Source organism: Trachypithecus francoisi, unplaced genomic scaffold (genome assembly GCF_009764315.1).
Source record: "Trachypithecus francoisi isolate TF-2019V2 unplaced genomic scaffold, Tfra_2.0 Lachesis_group5, whole genome shotgun sequence".
NCBI lineage: Eukaryota > Metazoa > Chordata > Mammalia > Primates > Cercopithecidae > Trachypithecus > Trachypithecus francoisi.
The window spans coordinates 28,531,305-28,539,974 of NW_022681470.1; the positions used below are offsets into that span (position 1 = coordinate 28,531,305).

At 41.9% G+C, this 8,670-nt stretch overlaps 1 pseudogene; it reads left to right on the forward strand.

Annotated features, from left to right (window-relative positions):
* The first annotated feature begins 272 nt into the window (after positions 1 to 272).
* LOC117074385 lies at positions 273 to 926 on the forward strand (annotated as a pseudogene).
* The last annotated feature ends 7,744 nt before the right edge of the window (positions 927 to 8,670 follow it).

The following is an 8,670-nucleotide window of genomic DNA, read 5'->3' on the forward strand; positions in this document are numbered from 1 at the left end:
AAATGTGGCAGGATAGGTAGGCTGGGAGACACAATCTCTTCTTTGGAATATGGGGAAAGGAGTCCCTGGTTTTGTAGTCAGTAGTTCTGGGTGTTTTTTTGTTATATAGCAGCACAGCTTAGAAGGTGGTTTCAAAATCTGGTTGCACAACAAAACCATCTGGGGTCCATTTCCTATGTACTGATTCTGGACCATATCCCAGACCTACTATGTCAGAATCTTGGAGGGGTGTGTGTGTGGGTTGGGGTGGCGGGGGGGAGTTGATGGAGTAGGACGGTGGTAGAGCCAAGGAATCTGCATTTATAAAACTCTTCAATTCTGATAATAAACAGGCCTAGAAATAGCTACCACAGGATATTATTTTTCAGCACTGGAAAGGGAGGCAGTCTGGGTTTTCTATTTCACTGGAGATCTTTGAGGCATGTTGTTTTAAAAAAAGTCAAGATGGCAGAAGTGGAGCAGAAAAAGCAGCGAAGCAGAAGAAGCAGACCTGCAAGTTCACCTCCTGTGGCCTGCACCCTGACCTGCTGCTGGACTTGTCATGCGAGCAGCGAATGAAGCTGCACTGTGGCCTATGGCAGAAGCAGCACTCGCTGCTAAAGGGCCTGTGCAAGGTCAAGAAGTGGACACCGCCTATGCAGAAGCCAGAGGTGGTGAACGCGCACCTTCAGGACATGATCATCCTGCCGAGATGGGAGACAAGATGGTGGATAGCATGGTGGGCGTCTACAACGGCAAAGCCTTCAACCAAGTGGAGGGCAAGCCCGAGAGGATTGGCCATCACCTCGATCACCTACAAGCTTGTGAAGCACTGCCCGGCCAGGCATCAGAACCACCCACTCTTCCCACTTCACCACCCTCAAGGAGTCTGCTCAGCCAATAAAGGCACACACATTTCTTTAATAAAAAAATAAATAAATAACAAAATGTCTTTTCTCACGGAAATTTGAATGATTGCAATATTTTGTGGAGCTAAGGGTTTGAATTAGTCAGATTCATTCTATTTATGAAACCAAGAAACTTGGTTTCTAGCTACAAACCAAGAGTGGTAAAACAAGATTGGTTCTTTAATGAAGGCATAAAACAAACACCTAATCAATATAGTGATATCTTTTATTTATCTAGGCAAGATGGTATAATACTCTGCAGGACCCCTTCAGCACATCAACAAGTCCTATAGCCTGTCTTCTCTGTTTATTCTCATAAAAGCTGGAAATAGTTATTTCAGAGTTGTAGATTAAATCTCAGCTGAACCAGTACTATGCCTACAAGATGGTACTGTACTCTGCAGGGCCTCTTCAGCAGGTCAACAAGTCCTATAGCCCACCCGGGTTCTGTTGAGATTAATCTATAACGCTGAAAAAAGCTGGAAATAATGATTTCCAGCTTTTATTCTTGAAAATAAGGCTTGGATCTCTACCAGTCTTCTGAGGATGCTAATAGACTACCCAGGAAGGAAGAAGGAAATTGTGAGGGTATTTAAAGAAAGTTGTTAGGGGAAATGAAGTTGCTGTTATTTTGGTCAAGGAAGGTTACAATACTACAAAGCACTGCATACAGATTCAACTCCTAAGGACTTTATTAAATGATTCTTTTATTCAATAAACATTGGAGTGCCTACTATGTATCAGGCACAGAGTTGGAAGCTTTACTCTTTTCCTTCACTCCTTCTCTCTTTGATCCCTTATTAAGCTCTAGCCACACGCCAAACAGTATGCTGGGGCAATGGGGGTACAAACATCAAGAACCTTGTGTTTTCATAAGCCATCAAATTGGGTTAGGTTGCCAAGGTGATGGCTCTGAGGGGTGAGGGTGGAGAGGAGGAAAGCTAGGCTGGCCTCACTCACTTTGCCTGGCTCTTTGGGGGCATTGCTGATACAGAGAGCTGCCAGCCTTAGTAAAACCGAAAGCAAAGATGACCAAACAGTTCAGCCTTTCAAAAATAGTTCCTATACTTTTCTAGTGAGAAAGAGTTCCCCTAGTCAGGAATTATGATCCTATTAGTTCCTAGTTGTAAAACACAGTTGTTAAAAGAAAGAGAACTAACATTTATTAAGGACTTACTATGTTAGAGGTACCGTAGAAACATCAGGAAATTTTAAAAGCAACTTTATTGAAGTGTGATTGACATATAACAAACTGCACATGTTTAAATCATACCACTTAATAAGTTTTCACATTTGTATATGCCCATGAAATCATCACCACAATCATGATAATGATTAGCCAGGCTTGGTGGCACGTGCCTGTAGTCCCAGCTGCTTGGGAAGCTGAGGTAGGAGGATTGTTTGAGCCACTGGAGTTTAGGCTGCAGTGAGCCCTGATCGTGCCACTGCACTCCAGCCTGGGTGACAGAGAGACTCTGCCTCTAAAATATATGTATGATTAATATATATGATATGTATATACATGTCCATCACTCCACAAAGTTACCTTATGCTCCTTGTAATTCCTTCATCCCACTTTTCCCACTCCAAGTCTTGTCCTTAGACAACCAGTGGTCTGCTTCCTATCACTACAAATTCGTTTACATTTTCTAGAATTTTACATTAATGAAATCATATAGTATATATTCTTTTTTGCTTGATGACTTCCTCTTCCTTCCTTTTTTCTTTCTTTTCTTTCCTTCCTTTCTCTTTCTTTCTTTTTCTTTCCTTCCTTCCTTCCTTCCTCTTTCTTTCTTTCTTTCTTTCTTTCTTTTTCTTCCTCTTTCTTTTTCTCTTTTTCTTTCTCTCGCTCTTTCCCTCTCTGCCTCCCTCCCTCCCTCTCTCTCTCTCTCCTTCCTTCCTTCCTTCCTTCCTTCCTTCCTCCCTCCCTCCCTCCCTCCCTCCTCCCTCCCTCCCTCCCTTCTTTCTTTCTTTTTCTTCCTCTTTCTTTTTCTCTTTTTCTTTCTCTCGCTCTTTCCCTCCCTGCCTCCCTCCCTCCCTCCTCCCTCCCTCCCTCTCTCTCTCTCTCCTTCCTTCCTTCCTTCCTTCCTCCTCCCTCCCTCCCTCCCTCTCTCTCTCTCTCCTTCCTTCCTTCCTTCCTTCCTCCCTCCCTCCCTCCCTCCCTCCTCCCTCCCTTCTTTCTTTCTTTCTTCTTTCTTCTTTCTTTCTTTCTTTCTTTCTTTCTTTCTTTCTTTCATAAAGGCAGAGATTGGTAGGTCTCTCTGGACTTTCAGCTGTGTCTTTACAACTCATGGAGTCTATAAGGCTGTATGTCAGTTTACACTCTCTGGGCCATAACCTGGAAACCCTCTCAAGGGAGTAACTTGTCTCAATCATAGGGTTCATCTCATTTGTTTCCCTTCTCTCAGGGATTATTGTTTTTTATTGCCCAATGTCCAATGTCTTGAAAATCATTGTTTCAGGCCGGGCACAGTGGCTCATGCCTGTAATCCCAGCAATTTGGGAGGCTGAGGCAGGCAGATCACTTGGGGTCAGGAGTTTGAGACCAGCCTGTTCAACATGGTGAAACACCATCTTTACTAAAAATACAAAAATTAGCCGGGTGTGGTGGCATGTGTCTGTAATCCCAGCTACTTGGGAGGCTGAGGCAGAGAATCACTTGAACCTGGGAGGAAGAGGTTGCAGTGAGCAGTGATGGCACCACTGCACTCCAGCCTGGGCAACAGAAGGAGTCTCTGTCTCAGGAAAAAAAAAAAAAAAAAAAAAAACCATTGTTTCATATATTTTGTCTTGTATCAACTGGGAAAGAAAATCTGGACTCTACTACTCCATCTTTCTTGTGGCAGAAATCACAGCATGTATTTTAATCCTGTAGTAACCTCATTTTACAATGAATTTTTTTAATCACTATTTTTTTCACATGAAATACTATAGCTCAGAGAGGTTTAGTTCTAAAGTAACTGAAGGTAAAAGCAGGGTTTAAATCAAGGCATTTTTCTTTCCGAGGTCTGAGTTCTTTTCACTGTACTAGGTTGATGGGGTCATCTGAAAGACACTCAGGCTGGGTTTTAGGCCAATCTCTGACTTCAAAGATCTGTATGATCTTAGTTAAGTCATGTAAATTTTCTGTGCCACAGAACCCAAGAGAACTTTCAATTGCTCTGCCCCAGGGCTACTCTTTAGGCCAAGGCTGTCTTTTCTTCCTCTTTTTACAGGCCCCATAATTTCAGCCTGGTTTCCAGTTCTCTTTAAAAAGATAACCCTATTCTATAAAGTTGTTCTCCTTTAAAACTTCTTTCTTCCCCAAGTGTTTAGTGCAGTGTTGGGCATGCCAAAAGGTTCTCAGTAAATGACAGGTGAACGAATAAATAAATGAGTGCATACACAATTGACTATAGAGTAAGTAGGATATAGTCTCCTTCCTTGCCTCCTCCCAGCGACCACAGAAGGAGTTCTTAGGCCTCTGCAATCCCTGGATGCCAGTGAAATCCTATTAGCACCAGTGGTTTGTTGTCTGGCCCCACTAGCTCAACAAGGATCTCTGGCTTTCTTGAGACTCCCTCCCCTACACCCTAACAATATTTCTGAGTTTATAAGAATTCACAAAGGAAGAACTACCAAGTACATTGAACTGTTGGGGGGAAAAAGTCACCAATTATAGTTACGTGAATTGAAGGCGGTTATTTCTTTGTTCTTTTCCTCAAGTCAGAAACCTAAGTCTGAAATTCAGATTGTACTTGTTTTGGACTGTAAATGTTAACAAGAAAGCCATGAAATTAATAAAAGGACACTTTTCTCTCTAAGACACTTCTGGCATAAATAGCTCCTGCTGACCAGGTGATGAGATGATTCAAAGCCTCTGTTTCTGGCATGCCCAGCCATTGCAAAGAAAGCTGAGCACGTTCTTCCTAGGAGGTCCTTTGTAGCCCGGTGGGCTATGGATCAGAGTGGAGGGAACAGACTGAAAAGTTCTGTCCCAATCCCACACACGTGTCTGTGTCTTATAGGCATGGTCGCATCTCCATCCGTTGCTTGTTTCCACAAAATGGTAAGTCATAGAAGCTGCCCTTTAGGAAATCCGGGACCCTTTGGAATTCAGTTCAATTTACCCTCTATTCATGAAGCATATGCCATGCACTCAGCTTCATGCTCTTATAGAAGTGGTCTTTGGCTTCCTGTTGGGTAGAGGTCCCACTCCTTAACTCCTCAGTCTGAGGCCAGAACACTCAGAGCTAATACATGGGAGCCTAGAAGGGTCAGCTTTGGAGGGAGATTGATAACCCTGATAGCTTAAGAGCCCCTGTTAGTTTTAGAAGTGCCCAAAATGTTATCTAGCCTTTCTAACTAACACCCACCTAGGTCTTGAAGATGCTATGGTGGTTATTTAATAGAAATGTGATTAGGTAAATCCAGTGAAATATATAAGTACTTTAATTTGTATTTTTATTTTATTAAAATTCACATGTAAAAGTGGGTGTTTAATGTTTTAGTTATATCTGTATGTTTATCATTTAATCTTTATTATAGTTATTTGAAAGAGATGCTAGCATTTTCTCCATTTACCTCAGATAAGACAACTGAAAGTCAAGGGAGGATTTACCAAATACATTAGAAATGAAAACTTAATTACAAATTTGGCCTGCTGATTCTAGTTCCAGTGCTCTTCTCACTATACCCCTTTCTCTCAACAGGCTCTTTATGGACCAGTAACATTTGTTTTAGCTCTTGGATTTACCTGTCAGTAGTAAGCAGCAAGGTAGCAGAAAAAGCACCAACTTTAGCATCAGACAAAGCTTACTTTGAATTCTGGCTTTATCACTTAAAAGACTTGTGACTTCGGGCAAACTACTTAACCTCTCTGACCTTCAGTTTCTTTACCTATTAAGTGAGGACTCCTGGATTGTCGCTTTGGGGCTTCTGAGTGATTATGGGTAAATGTGCCGGGTACACTAAATATACAGGAGGGGATCTATGAGTAGCCATATGGTCCTCATTTCTTTCATGATGCATCCTCTCATTTTAGCTGAAGCTTTTCCTCCATAAAATCTCTTTATTATTTCAGACCCCATGAATCTTCCTTTTCTCTGAACTACTTCAGCATCTATGATTTCTTCTGTCCAATTTAAAATTCATTATGTATTATTTTATATTCTTAGTCTCAGTCCCTGACTAGATTGGAAGCTTTTGGGGGCCATTAGACTAGGTCTTAGATCCCAGTATAATCTATGGTTTCGAATACATTCTAGGTATACAATAAATATTTGATGGAGTGAGATGGCTTAGATTCTTTTGGAGGTCTTTACCTCCAAAATGACTACTATTCTAGTAGTCATAGTAGACGGCAGAAGCCAGGTTATTCCAGTGCCATTGGCTTGTACCAGCATGTCTAGCTCCTAACATAGGGACAGTGAGAGGATAGAAGGCAGCCTTCCCTATGTCCCAGCACACCTGTATGTAGATTGACAGGAAATTTTGGTAATGTATCTCCTCCCCTAGTTGCTCAACATATAGTGACCCATGTACTAAGTCAAGGTGGCAGAGACCAAACCACGAATTTCAGAGCAGCAGAAATGTAGTCTCAGATTCATTCTAACTGCCTTTGGGTCCTTGGGCGGGTGTTGTCAGCTCTCTGAATCTGTTTTCGCATCTTCAAAATGGGAATAATAGTCCTTCACAAAGCTATTGTAAAGTTAAAATGAGATGTATTAAGTGGGAGTGTTTAATAAATGATAATGTATTGTAAAATGTTTTTAAAAATTATTTTTATTGAGAAAGATTTGGGGAGCTAGCAGTGGTGGTGCGTGCCTATAGTCCCAATTGTTTGAGAGGCTGAGGTGAGATGATCTCTTGAGCCCAGGAATATGAGGCTGTAGTGTGTGTCATGATCATGTCTGTGAATAGTTACTACCCTCCAGCCTGGGCAACAAAATGAGACCCTGTCTCTTAAAAATATAAGAAGCAGGATAGAAGGATTTAGGATTTGGGTGCTTGTTACTACTATATGAAAAAGGCAAAGAGTAAATGGAAGGAAATGAAAAGAGAGATAACTTGGGGATATCCAAATTGTGCTGGTTCATCATCAAGAAGGGTGGATGAGACAATTTCTGGGAAGGGAACCTGGGAATTACTAGCAAGTCTATGAGCCAGGTGCAAAGAAGGAGCCCAGTTAGAAAAAGGGTTTCCTTTCCCATAGGCCTGTAGTACTGAGGGAGCTACATATGGCTTGGGTATGTGGTGTGAAGAGCAAGAAACAGGTATGATTTTTTTTTTTTTTTTTTTGAGACAGGGTCTTACACTCTGTTATTCAGGCTGGAGTGCAGAGGTGTAATCACAGCTCAATGCAGCCTCAACCTTCTGGGCTCAAGGGATTCTCCCTCCTCAGCCTACTTGGTAGCTGGGACTACAGGCATGCACCACCATGCCCAGCTAATTAAACATTTTTTTTTTTTTTTTTTTTTTTGGTAAAGACAGGGTCTTGCTGTGTTACTCAGGCTGGTCTCAAACTCCTGGCCTCAAGCAATTCTCCAGCCTTGCCTTCTCAAAGTGCTGAGGTTACAGGCATGAGCCACTGCACCTGGCCTAGGAATTATCTTGAAGGTCAGGGCTAGGGAAATAGCCTGCAAAAGGAGAAGAACCTGTGCCAAACTCATGCGCTAAGTAGAATGACGTTGACAATGATTGGCTGATACTTACCAAGCACTGTATGTACCAGGCATTGTGGTGTTTTACAGGCTGTATCTCATTTAATCTGCACAACATTTGAGGTGGTGATATTGCTGTTCCTACTTCACTGATGAGGAACCAGGAGCTTAGAGAAGTTAAGTCATCATAAGATCAGATCTTGTCCTGCCTAGCTGGAGATCTTAGCTTTCAATCACTTGAACCTCGTGAACTTACATCTCCACCTTAGACAGTTTGTTTCTTCCATTTACTTTGGAGTAAAAACTACTTATGCATGTGAGCATACCAGAGGATGCAGTGATTGTGGTCTTGGAAGAGAAAGTATGGGAAGGGCCATAATCCCAGAGAGAAAACTGTTTGAAAACACACACACGCGCGCGCGCGGGCACATGCATGTGCATCATTTTCCTTGATTCCCTGTGTTGCAGTGGAAAATTTGCCAAGCAGTAATGGAAACGCAGATTGGCAGAGACCAGGAAAAGAGTGGTGAATTTGGGGTTGGGGTCTTCCCTACAGGAGCCCCATTTCTTCTCAGTGGTGTGTGGGTCCAGATCACAAGCTGTTCTCTAACGCACATTCACTTCTTCCTGATCAAAGCTTATTTCCAGAGCTCTGCAGGGTCCCTTACACATCCTGACCAGCTCCTGGCATGTGACCCTAATATATCACTCTTCATATTGCTTATTAACTGAACATGACAGTGCAGTTGAATGGAATGGGCCTGGGAGAGAAAAAAGAGGTTTTTTTTTTGTTGTTGTTGTTGTTTTTTTAGTGGTTAAAAGAATCATTTATTCTCAATATAAAAAAAGATTTATCAATTTATTCCTTGAATCTTTTCTTGAGTCACCTCTTTATGACAACTGTACCAGGTACAGAGATGAATAAGTAACAGCCTCCAGTCCTAAGACCCCAGTGTAAAAAATGTGTATATGATACATTGTGATTTTTACTGGAATAGAAATTCCAATAATTAAAACTTCTCACAAGTAGAATAAATTTCAAAGTAAGGTCGTAAGCTTTCCCATCCTTGGAGTTTTAAGCAGATGCTGGATGATCTCTTGGTCATGATAGAGTAGACTGGATTCTAGCATTAGATGGGGAT